Below are 310 nucleotides of genomic sequence, written 5' to 3'. Positions count from 1 at the left end.
TATCCTGAATATTAAACCCTTATGAGGTATATGATTCCCCAATACAGTAAGACCAGCGAAAGCCAGAACCTGTGTGAGGTGGAAACCTGCCCGAGAAGGAAAACTAAAATATTTTCCACTAAAACAAGTGATACAAAAGTGGGAAGACTGCACCTTTTCAAAGGCGGAAAACTTCTAGAACTATAAAAATAAGCCAGTCCCACTGAGTTCCGGCTCTCACAGGTTTCACTGTATTTTCTCCCATTCTGTAGGTTGTTTTTTCACTTTGTTGACAAAGTCCTTTGATGTACAAGATTTTTATCTGTTTTGT

This window comes from Trichechus manatus, unplaced genomic scaffold (genome assembly GCF_000243295.1).
Source record: "Trichechus manatus latirostris isolate Lorelei unplaced genomic scaffold, TriManLat1.0 scaffold00057, whole genome shotgun sequence".
NCBI classification, from domain to species: Eukaryota; Metazoa; Chordata; class Mammalia; order Sirenia; family Trichechidae; genus Trichechus; species Trichechus manatus.
The sequence above is the reverse complement of the archived record's forward strand: the minus strand, read 5'-3'. Positions refer to the sequence as shown.